The sequence below is a fragment of the Schistocerca piceifrons genome, chromosome 5, assembly GCF_021461385.2.
Source record: "Schistocerca piceifrons isolate TAMUIC-IGC-003096 chromosome 5, iqSchPice1.1, whole genome shotgun sequence".
Classification (NCBI taxonomy): domain Eukaryota; kingdom Metazoa; phylum Arthropoda; class Insecta; order Orthoptera; family Acrididae; genus Schistocerca; species Schistocerca piceifrons.
In genome coordinates this window covers 695,659,535-695,682,463 of record NC_060142.1, presented here as the reverse complement: position 1 = coordinate 695,682,463, position 22,929 = coordinate 695,659,535, and the positions used below count along the sequence as shown (strand labels likewise).

General features: G+C 46.0%; 2 non-coding genes across 2 annotated transcripts; one reads left to right on the top strand and one right to left on the bottom strand.

Moving 5' to 3' along the window:
* Window positions 1-17,162: 17,162 nt before the first annotated feature.
* On the bottom strand, window positions 17,163-17,237 carry Trnat-ugu. The gene has a single exon. It is a non-coding gene; the product is annotated as a tRNA-Thr (tRNA).
* A 456-nt stretch (window positions 17,238-17,693) lies between these two features.
* Window positions 17,694-17,768, top strand: Trnat-ugu. The gene has a single exon. It is a non-coding gene; the product is annotated as a tRNA-Thr (tRNA).
* The last annotated feature ends 5,161 nt before the right edge of the window (window positions 17,769-22,929 follow it).

Sequence of the window (22,929 nt, the reverse complement as noted above, 5' to 3'; positions counted from 1 at the left end):
CAAAATTTAGTATTCAGTGAGTATTGTCAGCCGGCCGCTGTGGCCGAGCGGCTCCGGGCGCTTCAGCCTGGAACCGCGCGACCGCTACGGTCGCAGGTTCGAATCCTGCCTCGGGCATGGATGTGTGTGATGTCCTTAGGCTAGTTAGGTTTAAGTAGTTCTAAGTGACTGATGCCCTCAGATATTAAGTCCCATACAGCTTAGAGCGATTTGAACCATTTGAATAATGTCCGTTATAATTATTCGGGCTGTTATGCCGGGGTCGGTTGATGAATTCAGTGTCAATTCCCAACGTTTCGTCCCCTCTGCGGGAGATATCTTCAAGGGGATGGAAGGTCCAACACACCCACTGGCTCGCTACACTGAATTCATCTACATCTACATTTATACTCCGCAAGCCATCCAACGGTGTGTGGCGGAGGGCACTTTACGTGCCGCTGTCATTACCACCCTTTTCTGTTCCAGTCGCGTATGGTTCGCGGGAAGAACGACTGTCTGAAAGCCTCCGTGCACGCTCGAATCTCTCTAATTTTACATTCGTGATTCATCAACTGACCACGGCATAACAGCCCGGATAATTATAATGGACATGAAATTTCCGGCCGTGAAAGTCTACATTTTAGTATCATTTGAATAATTTCATTCAATTCTTTGGTACTTATAAGTAGGCTGTTTAGGTTTTTATCTTGGTAACATCACGTAGCGCTCTGTATGAAAATCACTGGCTGTGCTGTGTGCAGTCTGTGGCTGGTTTGCATTGTTGTTGGCTATTGTAGTGCTGGGCAGTTGGATGTGAACAGCGCATAGCGTTGAGCAGTTGGAGGAGAGCCGCCAGCAGTGGTGGATGTGGGGTAGTGAGATGGCGGAGTTTCGAGAGCGGATGATCTGGACGTGTGTCCATCAGAAATAGTAAATTTGTAATACTGTACATCATGAACTTTTAAGGTAAATACATTGTTTGTTCTCTATCAAAATCTTTCATTTGCTAACTATGCCTATCAGTAGTTAGTGCCTTCAGTAGTTTGAATCTTTTATTTAGCTGGTAAGTGTTCCGTGAAAGGTATAGGTTATTGTTAGTCAGGGCCACTCTTTCATAGGGATTTTTGAAAGTCAGATTGCGTTGCGCTAAAAATATTGTGTGTCAGTTTAGTGTTGATCAGAATAAGTAAAGAGAGAAATGTCTGAGTACGTTCAGTTCTGCTCAGCTGTTTGAAAATCAAATAACGTAAGGGGTTTACAAGCACAGTAATTCATAAATTTTTCAAAGGGGATGTTTCATACTTTAATAACTGTTGTTAGAAAACTCAGATAATTCACATCGATGGAAACTTTGATGATCAAGAACAGGACCCTAAAACTGGTTACGTGTCGTATGTCAGTGAAGTTCCCATTTCACATAAACAATAAATTTCACAAATATATTAAAACAATGCAATGATCCAAGTCTAAACAATCCGTTCATTGATTGGATGTGTCGAAATGACGATCCGCTGCGACGATGGCGCTGGAAAGTATTACGCAATCTTGCCTCCTCATAGGAATTGCTCCACTGAATTCCTTCTTCTCACTCCAGTCATCTTAGAGCATTCACGTTGTGATACAGCCTCCATCCGAGGCCCATTTAGAATAATCCGGAAGCATTTTTGTCTCACTGTTCACTCCATGATGTTCACCCTTCGGCGATAGGCTTCTGAATGAAGTTCTTTCGGCGTACTAACTTCGCGTCCTCACAGCTTTTGCTTTGGTGCGTTACCACATCTCAGGCACAGAGGGACTTCCCACCACATTTTCCTTCCTGACCATTGAAATTCTTACCAACGATTCCCTATTCGTGTGTCAGCGTAATGACGATTTTTTTACATTTGAATTACAAAAGAAACATAATTCTTCACTACATTCACCGAAAGGAATAGGTACATTTGAGAACATAAAATAATAATAATACATCAATATTTACCTCTACATATTCATGTACATACTCCACAAGCCACTTACGGTGCGTGGTGGAAGATACCCTGTACCACTACTAGTGCGCCGGCCGGGGTGGCCGAGCGGTTCTAGGCGCTACAGTCTGGAACCGCGCGGCCCCTACGGTCGCAGGTTCGAATCCTGCCTCGGGCATGGGTGTGTGTGATGTCCTTAGGTTGGTTAGGTTTAAGTAGTCCTAAGTTCTAGGGGACTGATGACCTCAGCAGTTAAGTCCCATAGTGCTCAGAGCCATTTGAACCATTTTGAACCATTACTAGTAGCCTACTTTCCTGTTCAACTCGCAGATAGAGCGAGGCAGAAGTGACTATCCACAGGCCTGCGTATGAGTCCTATTTTCTCGCATCTTATGTTCGTGGTCCTAACGGGAAATGTTTGTTGGTGTCAGTAGAATCGTTCAGCAGTCAGCTTCAAGTGATAGTTCCGTAAATTTTTCAGTAGTGTTCCTCGATGTTCCCTATAAAACACGGCGCCTTTCCACCAGCGATTCCCATTTGAGTTTTCGAAGTATCTCCGTAACACTTGTGGTTTTCGAACCTACCGGTAATAAATCTAGCAGCCGGCCTCTGAATCGCTTAGAAGTCTTCCTGTCATCCGACTTCGCGCGAATCCCAAATACACCAGCAGTATTCAAGAAAAGGTCGCACCAGCGTCCTATATGCTGTGCCCCTTACAGATGAGACACGGTTTCCTAAAATACTCCCAATAAACTGAAGTCGATCCTCCGCCTTCGCTACCGCACTCCTCACATGCTCGGCCATATTTCATAACGCTTTGCAACGTTGCGCCCAAATATTTAGACGATGTGACTGTGTCAAGCAGGACACTATTAATGCTGTATCCCAATATTACGGGTTTGATTTCCCTACTCGTCCGCATTATCTTACATTTTTCTGTATTTATAGCTAGCTGTCATTCATTACACCAACTAGAAATTTTGTGTAAGTCATTTTGTGTCCTCCTACACTCACTCAACTTCAACACCTTACCGTACAGTACAGAATCATCAGGAAACAATCGCAGATTACTGCTCACCCTGTCCGCCCTATCATTTACCTACGGTAGTACATAAAAAATAATAACGGACGTATCACAACTACCAGAGATATAAGTAGTGTCAGTGTTAAAACATCCATGACGTGCAGTACTCGCGTTGCAAGGTAAAAGTCTAACTCTGCGTCAATATCGAGGCCCTGAAGAGCAACAAATAAAATACTACTGGGGCAGAAACTACCCGCGTTTCTACCTACATCTGTAAACTGTACGCAGTCTTGTGTGGTATATACCAGTGTGACTGCTACGTATGATCAACAGTTTAGCTCCTTGGAAGCCCGAATTTCGCCAGTGTTACCTTCAGGACCATTACGTGAAAGATCTAACTTACTTGTTCCAGTTTTAAGTGCTGTTTTTAAAAATATCCAGTCCATTACCATTCCGCGTTTCTCGGCCGTTCAATTATTTGCCACTTACCCTAAGATAAAAATGTAATTGCTCAAGTTATTTTTTTTCTGCGGCGTCGTGGATCTGTTTTGATTCGTTAAAACTGAACAGTCATTTACTCCACAGTAACTGTTCATATGTTTCTGGTGGCCCAATTGTACATTTTTTTCTCACTTGTTGACTTACCGAAATTACTTAATACACTCTTCCTAAAACAATATGTTGATTGAAACCTCATGGCAGGTTGAACCAAAAGCCGATCTAGGGACCTTTGCCTTTCGTGGGCAAGTGTTCCACAACTTTTTTTTTTACTTTTCTCTGCTTTTTTATTTATTTACAATATCTCTGTGCTCGAAACAAGGAAAACATCTTTCTTTTTAATTATTTTTTATTTAATAATTTTATTTATTGATTTATTTTTGTATTTTTGGTTTATGAGGTTCGCAGTCAGTCGAATGCCAAGGCCTGGCCACTATGCCTCCCTCTTCCCACCGCCGTGCTGCACCCTCACACTGCTCATATTAATTTTAGTTATTTATTTATTCATTTCATTTTTGAGCATATATATACAGACGGAAATCAAATTAAAACCAACCCACCCATCCAGAATCCAGGAAATCCCGCAAGGTCTCACAGGATTGCAGGCGGGCCCAGTTCAAGGTGTACGCGCGTCATGTTTCATTCCGAATAGGACGGGTACTGCCCAAATGAGCTACCCAAGCACGACTCACGACCCGTTCTCACAGCTTTACTTCTAACAGCACCTCGTCTCCCATCCTACACGCTACACAGAAACTCTCCTGCGAAACTTCCAAGATGAACACTTCTGGAAGAAAACAAATTGCTGTAGAGCACTTGCCCAAGAGGGGCAAAGGTCCCGAGTTCGAGTCTCGGTCCGGCACGCAGTTTTAATCTGCCAGGAAGTTTCATATCAGCGCACACCCCGCTGGAGTATGTTGTCTGGCTCGTTACGGAGGAATCGCCTGGGAGTTCTGTTGCGGCGGCAGTGTTTATTCCTCATCCAGCAGTGCTGGCAAAGTTTGTCACCGTCAGAGGCGTGTTTGTCCACAGCGTCGTTCCGCGCTGATTTGATTGCTTATCTGCGATCAAAGCAAATGGGGTGGAAAGCGGCGGCGGTATTAAAACGCGCGCCGCCAGAGTGTGTTATCTTTGCCATTAGGGCACCGCCGCCGCCCCCCGCCCCTGCTGGCCGGTAATTGCAAATCCGGCGGCCCGCCCCCCGCCCCCCGCCTCGGCGCGGCGCCTTAATTAATCTGATTAACTCTTGGAGCGCGCGGCCCGGCCGCTCTGCGCCCTGATAATCGCCGACCTGATGGTGCTAATTACTCGCCGTCTCGTCTGTCGCCACGCTGCGCCGACGGAGTGCGCCCGGCGAAGGTGGGCGTGCGAACGATACTCGGAATTCGGATCCGCCTCGACCTAATTCACAGGCACCGAGTTACGTTATCGACAGCTCCTCGCAGCACAGCTCAAGGCGGTACACCGGCTGATACCTCCTTGTGCTCTTAATCGACGCAACAGTCCTATATACAGGGTGTTACAAAAAGGTACGGCCAAACTTTCAGGAAACATTCCTCACACACAAATAAAGAAAAGATGTTATGTGGCCATGTGTCCGGAAACGCTTAATTTCCATGTTAGAGCTCATTTTAGTTTCGTCAGTATGTACTGTACTTCCTCGATTCACCGCCATGATTTCATACGGGATGCTCTACCTGTGCTGCTAGAACATGTGCCTTTACAAGTACGACACAACATTTGGTTCATGCACGATGGAGCTCCTGCACATTTCAGTCGAAGTGTTCGTACGCTTCTCAACAACAGATTCGGTGACCGATGGATTGGTAGAGGCGGATCAATTCCATGGCCTCCACGCTCTCCTCACCTCAACCCTCTTGACTTTCATTTATGGGGGCATTTGAAAGCTCTTGTCTACGCAACCCTGGTACCAAATGTAGAGACTTCGTGCTCGTATTGTGGACGGCTGTGATACAATACGCCATTCTCCAGGGCTGCATCAGTGCATCAGAGATTCCATGCGACGGAGGGTGGATGCATGTATCCTCGCTAACGGAGGACATTTCGAACATTTCCTGTAACAAAGTGTTTGAAGTCACGCTGGTACGTTCTGTTGCTGTGTGTTTCCATTCCATGATGAATGTGATTTGAAGAGAAGTACTAAAATGAGCTCTAACACGGAAAGTAAGCGTTTCCGGACACATGTCCACATAACATCTTTTCTTTATTTGTGTGTGAGGAATGTTTCCTGAAAGTTTGGCAGTACCTTTTGTAACACCCTGTATATAGAACTGTTGCGTCGATTAAGAGCACAAGGAGGTGTCTGCCGGTGTACCGCCTTGAGCTGTGCTGCGAGGAGCTGTCGATACCGTAACTCGGTGCCTGTGAATTAGGTCGAGGCGGATCCGAATTCCGAGTATCGCTCGCACGCCCACCTTCGCCACCATTTGAACTTCGTATCCACTGTTTTTTGTTCACATTGCTGCTATCCTCAATGATACCAGAGTTGTCCCTAACCCAGTGTTGTTGTGTTGTCTGTGTGAACGGATGATTGATTGATTAATAACAAAATGATCCAAATGGCTCTGAGCACTATGGGACTTAATATCTGAGGCCATCAGTCCCCTAGAACTTAGAAGTACTTAAACCTAACTAACCTAAGGACGTCACTCACATCCATGCCCGAGGCAAGATTCGAACCTGCGACCGTAGCAGTCGCACGGTTCCGGACAGAAGAGCCTAGAACCACTCGGCCACCGCGGCCGGCGAATCCGTATCTGTTCCATATCGGTTATCGCAGTAACTAAAAGGTAAGACAGGCGCAGGCCTCTTAGTTGTCAGTTGTGAAAAAGAAACAATAAAACGTTGTCCCTCCCACATCCTGTAACCCGTTAGTGGCCACGCTATCCCTTGTGCCCCTGAGGTAAGCGACGAACATTACTCAAGCTCATCGCCGGCTTAAAAGAAAAATTTAAGGACATTTTAACATGTTACTGTCCCGTAAGTGCACTACTGGCCATTAAAATTGCTACAGACGCGAAATTTAACCAACAGATGCTGTGATATGCAAATGATTAGATTTTCAGACCATTCACAGAAGGTTGGCGCCGGTGCTGACACTTACAACGTGCTGACATGAGGAAAGTTTCCAACCGATTTCTCATACACAAACAGCAGTTGACCGGCGTTGCCTGGTGGAACGTTGTTGTGATGCCTCGTGTAAGGGGGAGAAATGCGTACCATCACGTTTCCGACTTTGATAAAGGTCGGATTGTAGGATATCACGACTGCGGTTTATCGTATCGCGACATTGCTGCTCGCGTTGGTCGAGATCCAATGACGGTTAGCAGAATATGGAATCGGCGGGTTCAGGAGGGTAATACGGAACGGCGTGCTATATCCCAAAGGCCTCGTATCACTAACAGTCGAGATGACAGGCATCTTATCCGCATGGCTGTAACGGATCGTGCAGCCACGTCTCGATCCCCGAGTCAACGGATGGGGGCGTTTGCAAGACAACAACCATCTGCACGAACAGTTCGAGGACGTTTGCAGCAGCATGGACTATCAGCTCGGAGACCGTGGCTGCGGTTACCCTTGACGCTGCATGACAGACAGGAGCGCCTGCGATGGTGTACTCAACGACGAACCTGGGTGCACGAATGGGAAAACGTCATTTTTTCGGACGAATCCAGATTCTGTTTACAGTATCATGATGGTCGCATTCGCTTTTGGCGACATCGCGGTGAACGCACATTGGAAGCGTGTACTCGTCATCGCCATACTGACGTATCACCCGGCTTGATGGTATGGGGTGCCATTGGTTACACGTCTTGGTCGCCTCTAGTTCGCATTGACGGCACTTTGAACAGTGGACGTTACATTTCAAATGTGTTACGACCCGTGGCTCTACCCTTCATTCGATCCCTGCGAAACCCTACATTTCTGCAGGATAATGCACGACCGCATGTAGCAGGTCCTGTACGGGCCTTTCTGGATACAGAAAATGTTCTCCTGCTACCCTGGCCAGCACACTCTCCAGATCTCTCACCAATTGAAAACGTCTGGTCAATGGTGGCCGAGCAACTGGCTCGTCACAATACGCCAGTCACTACTCTTGATGAACTGTGGTATCGTGTTGAAGCTGCCTGGGCAGCTGTACCTGTACACGCCATCCAAGCTCTGTTTGACTCAATGCGCAGGCGTATCAAGGCCGTTATTACGGCCAGAGGTGGTTGCTCTGGGTACTGATTTCTCAGGATCTATGCACCCAAACTGCGTGAAAAAGTAATCTCATGTCAGTTCTAGTATAATATATTTGTAGAATGAATACCCATTTATGATCTGCATTTCTTCTTGGTGTAACAATTTTAATGGCCAGTAGTGTATTTTCGTTTGTTACTGAGCGAGAAACTACACTCTTCAGGAGCTCCTAACGTTATTTGACGTTTTTGGATTCGGCTGTTGGTTAAGCTAAATACTAAACTCCTCCTCCAAGAGGCCATGAAGGCCCAACGGTACCGACAGGCCGCCGTGTCATCCTCATCCCATAGGCGTCACCGGATGCGGATATGGAGGGGCATGTGGTCAGCTCTTCCGGCCATATGTCAGTTTACGAGACCGCGGCTGTTAGTTGCTAGATGCGTATTACTATGAAATACGTCTGAGGACTGCGGGCCGCAGTTTGACGACCAGTGATGTAGAGACAGAACGAATACCCAATAGGAGACATCCTCAATTAATACAAGAGCTCTATCCAGGATACAGACTGCCCTCGAGCCCAAGAGGCTGTCAGGCCACGGGAGGGAGGCTTCCTCCCCCATACGCCGCGGCCCATGAGCGCTCGCTGTGTCCTGAGGGGGGGGGGGAGGGGAGAGGGGGAGGGATCGCAGATTCCGGTCACAGGCAGTCGCTCACGGCACGGGGCGCCGGCGGCCATTTCGGGCACTTAGCGCTCTCCGCTAATAAAATATATAACTGGGACGGGCGCCCCGCGATGAAGGCAATAACCAGATAGAAATAAAGTGCGGCCGGGGGTAGCCATCCGCCTTATGGGCGCCATTACTCTTCCGGCCACGTCCTCGCGGTTATCACCCCGCCCTGCGACGCGCCGGACGCTGCTCGCAGGGAAGTGCTCTCTCTGCTGGACCCGCCGGGTGCCGATAAACATGTCGCGTACACGAGCGTCGGTTGTCTCGGTCGCATTCAGATTCAGTAAAACTCTTCTGGGATTGCGACCGCGTCCGCATATATCATGAAAAACAAGTGTTTTGGCTACCGCCCGAAAGCCAAGGATTTTTAAAACCAGACTATCTCTTGTTGCTGCTGTTGTTGTTATAGTTCGAAGAATTGTCTGACGGAACTCTCCACTTTTTTAAAAAAAAAATTCTTTATTTCCATAACAATAATTACACAAAGTAACCCACAACCTTAATGATTAGTGGGTCTTAATTTTCTATAATGTTATTATAATAGCAGCTACTACATATTTAATTTACTACAGACAATACTACATGGGTTAATGGGCAGACTACTTGTAGAGTTAGCATAATTTCTAATAACAACGAGTGATTAGTGTTAACTGCCTGCAGCGTTACATATGTGCCACTGTTAATATAAACCTACTTGGGTGCCTGGCTCATAGAGCTAAACCCTATGAGCATGCCCCTGGCACAGGGCAGGCAAGGAGTTAATTATCGCTGTAGGCTCCTAATTTACTACCCTATTCTATTTAACTAAAATCTACTACCTACTCTACGTCATAATCGGTGCGTTGTCTAGCTCGTGAAGAAGATCACCCCAGTCCCCCTAGCCCTGCACGTGGCGGATTCTAACTGTTAAGTCGAACTATCCACGAATAGGCGGTACGGGATTGGAGTGCTGGACGCGATCGGTGATTACTAGCTAACTAGTCTATTCTGTGTTATGCCGTCTTCTCACGGAACGTGAAAACGCACGCGGACGAGGAGTTGGTGACATCACAGAGTGAAATTCGCGGTCCGGGAGCTTGAAATGAAGAATCTTGCCTCTTGGAGAGAAACGTGACCAGTGAGATGGTTCAAATGGCTCTGAGCACTATGGGACTTAACTTCTGAGGTCATCAGTCCTCTACAACTTAGAACTACTTAAACCTAACTAACCTAAGGACATCACACACATCCATGCCCGAGGCAGCATTCGAACCTGCGACCGTAGCGGTCGCGCGGTTCCAGTGAGATGCGACATAGTTTATAACTCACAAGGAGAACTGAAGAGCCGCCATATTGTATTGAGTTAAATGACATATTTGGTGGGTTTTCTTCCTCACACAGTACGTGGTATGAATATAAGCCGTTTCAGAGCATCACCTAAATGAGGATCTCTTGAAAACGCGTCGCTTTAACTACGATTTGTTATAATAAAATGACTATATTGCCTATCGGTAGGTAAAGACTTCCTGTAGTCGATGTTTTTAGTGTTATAACTCGTGTGTTACGAAAGTATACCGTTTCACTGCAACGGCACAATGACGCTTCGCAAAAGCGCGTGTTTCTGGTGCAATGTGCATATTAAACAAGAAATAATGACATCCGTCGGTCGCAGGTTCGAATACTGCCTCGGGCATGGATGTGTGTGATGTCCTTAGGTTAGTTAGGTTTAAGTAGTTCTAATTTCTAGGGGACTGATGACCTCAGCTCTTGTCCCATAGTGGTCAGAGCCATTTCAACCATTTAAAATGTTTTTCAACAAACTCACCAAATCTCTGTAAACAGCTGTCAGAACGGTCCACCAGACATTGGGTTCCAAGGCGATAGGAATCGTTTCATTGGCCACGGAGCCATTCGAGAACCGCTGCGCGAATGCCCTCATCATTGGAAGATGTCTTCCCCAAAGGCGTTCTTTCGGTTTGCCGAAAAGATCGAAATCGCTTGTTATAAGTTTGGACTTTCCGATTAGCATCAGCCACCGTCTGTGCGGCTTGGTCAGATTGTTGGCACCTTTCACTAAGGGTAGACATGACAGTATACATGGTCCATATATCGCCAGAATTTCACTGTGAATCTGTGTACAACCTAGACGCTTTCCGCACATGACTCGTTCTGTCCCACGTCCTTCAACATTTCCAGTTGTCGCTCCATTTCGCTCCCGGCCTGTGATACACATATTACCCGTACGGGAGCAGAACTGTGTTTGCAGGAAACGCGGAAGACGTACTCTCTTGTGACAACGAGCCACTATCGTTGCGCAATGGATCATAACTTAGGACGACGTGTGTAATGTCCGAGCGTAATAGGAACCCAGAGATAAAGAAATAAATAAAATATACTAAAAGGTAGATCGCATATCTGATGCAGACGTACTGAATCCAAATGGGAAGAAAATAAATTTATGACCTAACTTGACCAATAGAAGGGGCTGGTTGATACGACATATTCGGGGTCATCAACGGATGGTCTTTGGTAATGGATCGAAATGTGGGCGATAAAATTGTAGAGCGAGGCCAAGTAAGCAAGTTCAGATGGATGTATATTGCAGTAGTTAAGCAGAGAAAAATAGGCTAAAACCGTCCTCACACGGGGCCGAGGCAGGTAACGTTGACGTGAACACCGACGGGACACACGACCTGACAAGAGACAGGTCCCTCGGCACACGGGACGAGCCGGTCAGCGTGGTCTGCACTCTCAGCGCTCCCCAGCGGCCGTCGTCGGCGTTATCTGCCTCGCAGCCCGCACAGTTTCTTTACGAAACTCTGTGAGAGAAAAGTGGCTGCGTTAAATGTGACTACCGACTGTCGAAGAAGCGCGGAGAAAATCGCGAAGAAGTTTGTCCGAGTCGTCGACGACCTGCACAGCGAATTGCTGATAGATGAACATTACATGTTGTACAAAGATCTGAGATACATACTAGTAGAAGTTATTCGTTAAGTCAGCTGAATTTTCATCTCATTTTCGGTTTTAAATTGAATATAGAAAAGACAGTCTAATGTCAGTTTGCGCGTGCACAATATCCATATCGCGATGTTGCGTTCAATACCGATACTCTTAAATAGCGTACTTCATCACATAAATTTCAAGGCCAATGTTTGTTTCGTAATTTGATTCGCTTGAAGAGGAGGCTTTTTTTCGAAACTGCTCACCATCATTGAAAATCATATTTACTGGCAATATACAAACATGAGCCAGTCCATTAACCAAGCGATATGGTACAAATGGCTCTAAGCACTATGGGACTTAACATCTGAGGTCATCAGTCCCCTAGAACTTAGAACTACTTAAACCTTACTAACCTAAGGACATCACACACATCCATGCCCGAGGCAGGAATCGAAGCTGCGACCGTAGTGGTCGCGCGGTGCCAGACTGAAGCACCTAGAACCGCTCGCTCACACCAGCCGGCCATTTTCCCCCACAAGGTTTTTGAGAGGAAACCTTGTCAAGGCTCTATCCAGAGTCCCTGGACTCTAGCTACTGCAGCGGGTGCGTCCTGCTGGCCGGCCGGTGTGGCAGAGCTGTTCTAGGCGCTTCAGTCTATCTCACGATGTCACGGCGACGTAAGACGCCGAACTATGTCGTTACAAACTAGAGGTCTCTAATTTAATCATTATCGCTGCATAATCATTACTTAGGCCGCTGCATTTCATTCTAGTACTGTATCATCATGCAACTATTTTTTAAGTATATTTAGGAAGCCGCCTCCATAGCCGACGTCGGTAACGCATGTCTGTGCGCTGACGCTGGACTTGCTGTAGATGGCCAGTTCTAATCCTAGCACTGGACAAAATTTTCATCGCCAGTGCTTGTCCGGTAAGGATAGAAAGGGAATGGCGTTCCTTATCGCCAGGCTTTGTACCACTGTCCGGCGCTGAAAGCCAAACATCTCCCCAGTCTCTCACAGACTGAGGGCACTGGCCACTGTTGGTGGCGGTCCGTCCGTCTGATGCGGAGGTTAAGCTCGGCGGTCCCGTTGGTGCAGTTCCAGAGGTGTAGGTAGTGTGCAGGCGACATTTCATCCCCTCCTTTCCAGTCATCGCTAAGAAAACGTACAATAAACTCCACAAACACTGATCGCAGTCATGCACACGACACAGCTACACACCCGTCACTCCCAAACCAATTTCACCAGGTCTTTTGTCAAAGACGGTAATGCGGGATTCGCTCATCTGCCCTCGACGCTGAACCACCCCTACAGGACTGGCAGTCGTAGCCCACATGACCTCATTTTATTGACACGTGACTGAGTGAGGTGGCGCAGTAGTTAAGAATCTGCATCAAAGACTAACATCGGTACTGATTCAGTATAGATTCCCGAGATCAAGTCAGACAAACAACATCTTGATCGAACTATGCTTGATATCACTCTCTAAAAATTCTCGATATCCACAGAACGTTAATCTCAAACAATGGAAACTCTAGGCTGAAAAATCAACAATATAAGGAAAAAGATAGATTGGTAGTCAGGTGTAAAGAACACACAATGAGTTGCAGACAGTCACAGCGAAAAGACGGTTAGACATTCAGCTTTCGGCCAAAGCCTTCCCCAGAGAAGGAAACATACACTCATTTATTCACACAAGCAAGTCCACCCCACGCACACATGACCGCCATCTCTGTCAGCTCAGACAACAGAACTGCGCAGTAGATTCATGCTTCGTAGTTGAGGTCGTGTGCACTGTGGCCCCATGCGGCACCGTGTCGAATGGGGGAGGAGGGAGGGGGGGGGGGGGGTTGCGTGGAATTCATTCTTCTGCCTTTCGTACTGTGTTTTATGTACTGACAGTAATTATACCTATCTTTTAAATAAAAATACATGACTCAGATAGAGGAAATTAAATTTATTTTTAGGAAGAGAACAAAAAGAAGAAAGGAAAGAGTAGATATAGGTATCCCTTCACCAACACTGTGCGGGGAAGAGCATTTGGTAATGAACTTCAGCATCCCCGTATGTTGCTATCCATTGACGACTGATTAATTTGGGGGGGGGGGGGGAGGGAGAGACGGGACCAAACAGCGAGGTCATCGGTCCCACCGGATTAGTGTAGGATGAAGAAGGGAGTCGTCTGTGCCTTTTCAAAGGAACCATTCCGGCATTTGCCTCAAGCGACTTAGGGAATTCACGTGAAACCTAAATCAAGATGGCCGGGCGCAGATTTGAACCGTCGTCCTCCAGAATACGGGTCCAGTGTACTAACCACTGCGCCACCTCGCTCGGTGTGGTGCTATCCGTGTTAGCACTCTACGTATGAACATCACCCCTAGGGAAAACTCGATTTGTTCAGTGCATCTGAATCTAATCTAATGTACCCCGTGTTGTTTGTTAGCGTGGTGTGTGAGTTAAAGTTTATTAAGTCACAAAAAACTTCTTTCATTACTACTACTAGTAATATTACTACTACGCTATTAAGTAAACAAATTTTGTGTGCCTTTAAAACACTAACCTGCCACGTTGTAATCTAGTCAAGTAGTACACAGAGTTTACATGGTTGTAGAAAGAAATGACAGGCCACCACTAATCCAATTATCAATATTGTAAAAACATATTTGTATAATATGTAAGTAGGCTGTTTAGATTTTTATGTTGGTAACGCCGCGCAGCGCGCAGTATGAAAATCACTGGCTGTGCTATGTGCAGTCTGTGGCTGGTTGGCATTGTTGGAATATTTGCTATTGTAGTGTGGGTCAGTTGACCGTTAACAGAGCGTAGCGTTGCGCAGTTGGAGGTGAGCCGCCAGCAGTGGTGGAAGTGGGGAGAGAGATGGCGGAGTTCTGAGAGCGGATGATCTGGACGTGTGTCCATCAGAGACAGTGAATTTGTAAGACTGGATGTCATGAACTGATATATATATATATATATATATATATATATATATATATATATGACTTTTGAACACTATTAAGGTAAATACATTGTTTGTTCTGTATCAAAATCTTCCATTTACTAACTATGCCTATCAGTATTTAGTGACTTCAGTAGTTAGAATCTTTTATTTAGCTGTCAGTATTGGCGCTCGCTGTATTGCAGTAGTTCGAGTAACGAAGATTTTTGTGACGTATGTGATTCATGAAAGGTATAGGCTGTTGTTAGTCAGGGCCATTCTTTTGTAGGGATTATTGAAAGTCAGACTGCGTTGCGCTAAAAATATTGTATGTCAGTTTAGTGATGATCAGAATAAGTAAAGAGAGAAATGTCTGAGTGCGATCAGTTTTGCTCAGCTGTTTGAAAATCAAATAACGTAAGGGGTTTATCAGCACAATCATTCATAAATTTTTCTAAGGGGTGGTTTCAAATAAAACTACTTTTTTTAGTAATGCAATTGTTGATTTTGTACACATTGTGCAATATCTATGATGTGTCACTGTTGTATGTTAACACTGTTTGAGCTACTTAGTTTATATTACTTTTATATTGCATTCATATTGAAAAAGAAAATGGAAATGAAAATATGGCATCGTTGGCCGGGAGGCCCCTATTCGGGGAAGTTCGGCAGCCAAGTGCAAGTCTTATTTCATTCGACGCCACATTGGGCAACTTGCTCGCTGGTGATGAGAATAACAAAGCACCCAGTCCCCGAGCGGAGAAAAATCTCCAATCTGGCTGGGAATCGAACCCGGGACCGCTTGGGTGAGAGACGAGCACGTTACGACCCAGCTAACCAGTTGGACGGCATTAATTTTATTGGATTTAGAATGATGTGTTCGTTGATATTACTACCTGACAGTAATAAATATAAATGTGTGTGACTATGGCCTCAAGTCGGGTAGACCGTTCGCCGGGTGCAAGTCTTTCGATTTGATGTCATTTCGGCGACTTGCGCGTCGATGGGGATGAAATGATGATGATGATGATTAGGACAACACAACACCCAGTCCTTGAGCGGAGAAAATCTCCGACCCAGCCGGGAATCGAACCCGGGCCGTTAGGATTGACATTCTATCGCGCTGATCACTCAGCTACCGGGGGCGGACTACTTGACAGTGACGTGTACAGGTTTAAGGTGAATTCTAGAACAATATTTATCCAAGGGCTATTCTAATTACTTCTACTTTTAATTACATTAATGCAAAAAATGGCTCTGAGCACTATGGGACTTAACTTCTGTGGTCATCAGTCCCCTAGAACTTAGAACTACTTAAACCTAACTAACCTAAGGACATCACACACATCCATGCCCGAGGCAGGATTCGAACCTGCGACCGTAGCAGTCGCGCGGTTCCGGACTGAGCGCCTTAACCGCGAGACCACCGCGGCCGGCATTAATGCATAATGAGATATAATACGCCATCTTTCACTAACATTCATGTTACGTGTTGTGTGTGTTTTGCGTGTATGTGTTGTGCCGGTATTGACACTGCCACTCTTTTCATCGTCAGTACTCGAACTATCTACATCGGCACGTCTTTGTCTATTGCGTCTACTGTATTGCCAAGTCTGTTTATGTATGTCATGACCTGCTTTTGAAATGCTGTTAGCGATTACGTCCAGCTGTGTCCATGTATCTGGGTTTCTCAGTGCCTCTTACAGCGTAATTTCAGTTGTGTGTTCCATGTCGTTACGCTAAGTGCCTGTATCTAATGCAATCCCCAGCGATCGGCAACACTCTCTCAGTTTACTCATCTTCAGCACTATGTTGCAGCCCTGTATCTGATGGTTATACACAAACAGACTTGCACATGAAAACTGTGTGAGGCTTAACGCATAAGCGTCATCAGCTAATCGTGTCGCTGGTGTAGGGTTACGTGGCGGCGGATCTGATGACAGTCTCTCGGCACGAGACTGATTGGCTGCCGTAACAACGCTTCTGTAAACTTTGGCGTGCATTAATTACGGCGCTGGCCGTAGCCCGTGTTTATCGCGTGGATAATGTACTCAGCCCAATAGCGCGGACTCTGCTTACGGTCTACTTAATTCCCGTTGCATCGCTTACGGCAGCTGCGGGATTACACGCGCTGCAGCAGCAGCAGATCGCAGCGCGGATAAGCGCCAGAGCGCTAACACGGAGGAACAGGTTCCACTGTAATTCCTGCCGGGATACGGGCCCCGGATAATCTATCGTTCCATAAATTCTTACACTCGTAACAACGCCTGCCGCATTTTCGTAGACCGGCTGCAATCAAATTTACACCTGTGTGTTATTGCCTGGGAAATCGCGGAGCGAAAGTATATTGCGTGTCGCTTGGACTGCGAACGGCCGGTCGTGTCCATTTCCACATTACAAAAGAATTAATGGTCCCAGTCGCTTAGTCGTTAGCATCCCCGCGTTGAAGTGATTATTGCCGAGCAGAATGGTCCGAAGGGACACTGCTGCGAAGGTACGTACAACAAGACGTCATGCAGTTAAATAATAAATTTAAACATCACTATGGAAACACTATCCTGCGAAGTGTGCTGGCATTCACGTAGGGCAGCAGAACGAAGTGATGTTACAGCCAATGATGGTGCAGTACTTAGGGACACAACTGTCACTTTAGCAACCTGTGTGGCCTAGATCCGTAGAGCATACTTGAGCGCATGCACTTATCTCAATGCTTGCTGCTTCGAATGCTGAAAACAATTTTAATCCCCAATATCTGTTAGATGATAAGCAGTTTGATATATGCGATTACAGTCTTTCTCGGCGTATTGCACTGATGAATTCTTCTCGGAATGAAATGATAATTAAATGGACACCCTAGCTGCAAACAGGCGTTGATGTACTTCATTGGGGACATGTTGAAAATGTGTGCCCCGACCGGGACTCGAACCCGGGATCTTCTGCTTACATGGCAGACGCTCTATCCATATGAGCCACCGCGGGCACAGAGGATAGTGCGACTGCAGGGACTCAGATGGATAGAGCGTCTGCCATGTAAGCAGGAGATCCCGGGTTCGAGTCCCGGTCGGGGCACACATTTTCAACATGTCCCCAATGAAGTACATCAACGCCTGTTTGCAGCTAGGGTGTCCATTTAATTATCATTTCATTTCTAGCAAAGCTGCATGGTTATCCACGGTAACTGTTCTTTCGGGAACAGATACTACCGTCATATATAGTTAAAAAATATGGCTTCCCGGCCATTGACCTTCTTGTGCGAACGCACACGCTATGCCCGAACTCGTACGGGACTTGGTAGATTAATCTGCCACGAGTAATGAGTATGATGGGCAAACATCTATTAGGCGCACTACGAATGTGGTGGTGTGGACATGTTGGGAATGTGGATCTCACGGGGAGCGTGCAAGGGATAAGTCCTTGCAGACGCATTATCCTCTGTGCCCGCGGTGGCTCAGGTGGATAGAGCGTCTGCCATGTACGCAGGAGATCCCGGGTTCGAGTCCCGGTCGGGGCACATATTTTCAACATGTCCCCAATGAAGTACATCAACGCCTGTTTGCAGCTAGGGTGTCCATTTAATTATCATTTCATTTCTAGCAAAGCTGCATGGTCATCCACGGTAACTGTTCTTTCGGGAGCAGATACTACAGTCATATATAATTCTTCTCAGATTATCAGCCGATTTGTCGCAACGTTTCGACGAGTTTCGTACCCATCATCTTCGGACGCAGATGATGGGTACGAAACTCGTCGAAACGCTGCGACAAGACGACGCCACCACTCGGATGATAACCCGAGAAGAATTCATACGCGGTTTGATTTTAGGAAAGGCAAAGCACCAGAGAGGCAGTTCTGACGTTGCGGTTGATACCGGAAGCAGTACTTAAGAAAGATCAAGAAACTTTCATAGGATTACTCGACCTAGGAAAGACGTTCGACAGCGCAACTTCCCAAAACGTTTCAAATTCTGAGAAAACTATAGAAAGACGGGTACTGCACGATGTGTACCAAAACCAGGACAGGAGAGTAAGAATGTAAGTGCTCGGATTAAAAGGAATGTAAGACTGGGATGTACTCTTTCGGCGTTATTGTTCAGTCTGTACATCGAAGAAGCAATGAGGGAAATAAACGAAAGGATAGAGAGTGAGATTACAATTCAGGATGAAAGGATATCAATGACAAGATTAGCTGGTGACACTGCGATCGCAGTATAAGTGAAGAATAATTATAGGATGTGTCGAATGGAATAGAAAATCTAATCGATATACACTGTGGACTGAGAGTGAACTGTCAAAAGATAAAAGTAATGAGGAATAGCACACATGAGGTTAGCGATCATCTCAACTCTGAAATTGGTGACCAAGAAGTAGTTGAAGTTGAACGAGTTCTGCTATCTTGGAAATGTCGAATGACGAGGCGAAGAGGCCATAAAAAGCTCACTACCACTGGCAAAAAGTTCATTCCTGGCCAAGAGAAGTCTGCTGGTATCGAACATGTCTGAGAGAGAAATTTCTGAGAACATATCTTTAGAGAACAGCGTTGTACGGAAGTAAATCACGGACTGAGGATAAAGAAGGCTTTCGAAGCGTTTCAGATATGGTACCACAGAACGAAGTTGATAATTGGGTGAAGTAATAAGATAAGAAATGACGACGTTCTCCAAAGAATCGGTGACGAAAGAAATGTATGGAGAACGCTTACAACAAGAAAGCGACAGGATGATAGGACAAGTGTGAAACATAAGGTAATACGTTCCATGGTACTGGTGAGCGCTGTAGATGGCTACACCTATAGAGGAAGTCAGCTACTAAGTCGGTCGCTGTGGCCGAGCGGTTCTAAGCTCTTCAGTCCGGAACCAATTCCAAGCAATCAGTGAAGGACTTTCAGACATATAACATTTAGAACAAACGAACATTCATATATTTACTTATATAAATTGGTCGAACGAGCTTTATGCAAGGTACTTGCTTTATAGGTTCAAAAATCAAATGGATATAAGCACCATGGGACTTAACATCTGAGGTCATCAATCCCTCAGAACTTAGAACTACTCAAACCTAACTAACCTAAGGACATCACACACATCCATGCCCGAGGCAGGATTCGAACCTGCGACCGTAGCGGTCGCGCGATTCCAGACTGTAGCGCCTAGAACCGCTCGGCTACTCCGGCCGGCGCTTTAAAGGTGGACTACACCTCCTAAAAATTCTTTCAGTGAATCTGTCTGACATTTACTTTACCTGCAGTTGATTTAATCACTTCAAATCTTTCCGGAGCTGAACCTCCTTCGGCAATCGTGTAATCATACAGTAATGGGCGTTCCTATCTATTTACGTGAAATTTGTTTATTCGGAGAGTCAACTACGAACCCTGCACCAAGCGTCGATTTTCTGCAGATCTTCCTGCATTTCGATACAATTTTATAGGCTTTTGCACTTCTCAGTTTACAACAGCACCATCCACGAAAGGCCAGCCGCGGTGGTCTAGCGGTTCTAGGCGCTCAGTCCGGAACCGCGGGACTGCTACGGTCGCAGGTTAGAATCCTGCCTCGGGCATGGATGTGTGTGATGTCCTTAGGTTACTTAGGTTTAAGTAGTTCTAAGTTCTAGGGGACTGATGACCACAGATGTTAAGTCCCATAGTGCTCAGAGCCATTTGAACCATTTTTGAACCATCCACGAAAGGCGTCACGGAGCTTCCGACGGTATCAACTAGATCATTTATGTATATATTGTGGAAACGTAATGGCTATGTATCGCTCCACTCGGGGACGTCCGATGTTATTTTTACCCCATCAGTCCGAAAAGTTTCGAGACTGGATTAATAAACAATAAAGAAACGGTAGGACGGGGATTTTAATGTTTCAGGTGTTCTACATTGATTCCTCCCCCCGCCCCCCTCCCCCCTCGCTCCCATCACTTGAATACAACGGACAGAAAGTTCCTTTCAACCACGTTAAACTTGTGATTTTGTTCAACCCACGCGTGACAATGGCTTGAACGACAGGTTATATCGTCAAAGCGTTGATCCTCCATGTGAATTTCTGCACTTAGGCGTTTTGTGGTAGGTCTGTATCGAAAACATCGTCACCTGTGATGGTTTCTTTGTCTGGGAAAGAACTGGCCGAGTTTTATATTTCAATCAAGTCTTGACAGGCGTCCACACATCGTTGTTTCTGTTCGGGAGTCAAGGTGTGCGGGACAAACTTTCCAGACACATTTCAAAACATTCTGGAGAACGTCTTGAACACTTGATTTAGATACGTTGCTACATTGTATTTGTGACACTGTACGGTCGCACATCCACTACGTAGCACTGACAGCTCACAACTGACTGCTCCCATGCAAATCTGCTGCCAACAGTTGTTACTTTTGTAAGTAGGCTGTTTAGCTTTTTATGTTGGTAAAGTCGCGTAGCACTCTGTATGAAAATCACTGACTGCTGTGTGCAGTCTGTGGCTGGTTGGCATTGTTCGAATATTCGCTATTGCAGTGCTGGGCAGTTGGATGTGAAAAGCGCGTAGCGTTGTGCAGTTGGAGGTGAGCCGCCAGCAGTGGTGGATGTGGGGTGAGAGATGGCAGAATTTTGAGGACGATTTGGACGTGTGTCCGTCAGAAAGAGTAAATTTGTAATAATGGATATCAAGAACTGATATATATATATATATATATATATATATATATATATATATATGATGACTTTTGAATATTATTAAGGTAAGTACATTGTTTGTTCTTTATCAAAATCTTTCATATTATATATATATATATATATATATATATATATATATATATATATATATCCCCATGAACCATGGACCTTGCCGTTGGTGGGGAGGCTTGCGTGTCTCAGCGATACAGATGGCCGTACCGTAGGTGCAACCACAACGGAGGGGTATCTGTTGAGAGGCCAGACAAACATGTGGTTCCTGAAGAGGGGCAGCAGCCTTTTCAGTAGTTGCAGGGGCAACAGTCTGGATGATTGACTGAGCTGGCCTTGTAACATTAACCTTAACGGCCTTGCTGTGCTGATACTGCGAACGGCTGAAAGCAAGGGGAAACTACAGCCGTAATTTTTCCCGAGGACATGCAGCTTCACTCATGGAGAGCTGCATCAAACCAGTCTCAGGACTGAAGACCACAACAACAACAACATATATATATATATATATATATATATATATATATATATATATATATATATATGATGACTTTTGAATATTATTAAGGTAAGTACATTGTTTGTTCTCTATCAAAATCTTTCATTTGCTAACTATGCCGAACAGGAGTTAGTGCCTTCAGTAGTTAGAATCTTTTATTTAGCTGGCAGTATTCGCGCTCGCTGTATTGCAGTAGCTTGAGTAACGAAGATTTTTGTGAGGTAAAAGATTCATGAAAGGTATGGGTTATTGTTAGTCAGGACCATTCTTTTGTAGGGATTATTGAAAGTCAGATTGCGTTGCGCTAAAAAATGTTGTGTGTCAGTTTAGTGAATGTTTGAGTGCGTTCAGTTTTGCTCAGCTGTTTGAAAATCAAATAACGTGGAGGTTTTCCAGCATTGTCATTTATAAAAAATTTTTAAGGGGATGTTTCAGTTTATGCTGCGAGCGTAGTTACTGCGCTTACATCGTTTATACGCCAGGAATAGTCAGTGTCAGAAATTCTTGGACGGGCGGTGTACTCATGAAGATTTCTCTACTTTAAGAATGACATACTACGGTCTGTTTGTTAGGAACCCTCCAATTCTATTACACAGCTGTTCTGATGTTCCGGCGCTTATATTTTCTTCATTAGGCGGGGATGTGTAATTGTATCGAAGGCCTTCTGCCAGTCGAACAACGCATCAACCTGTGAGGCGGTACCTACTGCTATTCGGGTCTCGTGGGCGAAAAGAGCGGGGAGAAATTCCTGTGAGACTCCAATATGATAGAGATTTACCAAGTGAGACGAAGAAAAGCAACACTACCCCTTTAATCTTGTGCTTTATTTGTCAAAATGAGAACACCGTGAATGTCCCTCGTCGTAAACGATGTTCGTGAAAAGGCCGTGATTGAGAGGCCAGTTCGTGGCAGCGCCTTGTCCACATCCCTGGCTAGACCGCCGCCTGCTGCGGCCACATCCCGCTACGCGCGCGCGCAGCACGGGGGCAGCTCGCAGGCCCCGCTTGCGGGCCGGGAAACTCGGCCGGCCGGCCGCCTCTTGGAAATGCAGCGACAACCGCGCTACACGGAATTACAGCCCCGGCCCTGATTCAGCATGCGTTTCCAGCTAATTTGGTTCCGCGGAACCGGTTGCCGGCCACTGAATTACTGCTTCAACCGCGGGCCGGGTCTGCGAGCGGGACGACCACCGACCGACGTGAGCGTAGGTTTAGAAGCGCACGGAAAAGGACTCGCCGAGATGTTATCACAGGATACGTCTATCAGTCGCTGCTGCCGTACTGCCGTTTACGGAGACGTCTTTTGTCTGCGGAACAATTTCACAGTCGTGCAGACCAGTGCAGTGAAGGAGCTCTGCTCTTTGACTCCCCCCCCCCCCCCCTCTTTTGCTGATGTTGGGGCACTTCCACATACACAACGCGTTCCCCCGTAACTTAGCATCACTAATACCTCAAACGGCTCAACATGTAGAAGTTCGTCTAATGGTAGCATTCACTGTAACATTTATCTTGACACA